Source organism: Etheostoma spectabile, chromosome 16, assembly GCF_008692095.1.
Source record: "Etheostoma spectabile isolate EspeVRDwgs_2016 chromosome 16, UIUC_Espe_1.0, whole genome shotgun sequence".
Taxonomy (NCBI): Eukaryota; Metazoa; Chordata; class Actinopteri; order Perciformes; family Percidae; genus Etheostoma; species Etheostoma spectabile.
Genome location: NC_045748.1, coordinates 22838917 through 22839176, shown reverse-complemented (window position 1 = coordinate 22839176; position 260 = coordinate 22838917).

Genomic DNA, 260 nt, shown 5'->3' with positions numbered 1-260 from the left:
TTATTTTTCACTTTTTCCAGCTTTTGCCACTTTAAAAAAAAAACCTGAGCTGGTTTAATAATATATTTTACACTTTGTCTTGGAAATCATGGTCAACTAACCTCATTTATGTCAAATTATACATGCTTTTTTAGTTAAAAAGGAAGAAATTAGGAATAATTTTAAATCTAGTTAAGATCAGAGGATTTTGAGTTTATCACAGATGGGTATATGTCCAATTTTATTCTGCAAACTGTTTGGAAACCATTAAAAAAAAGAAT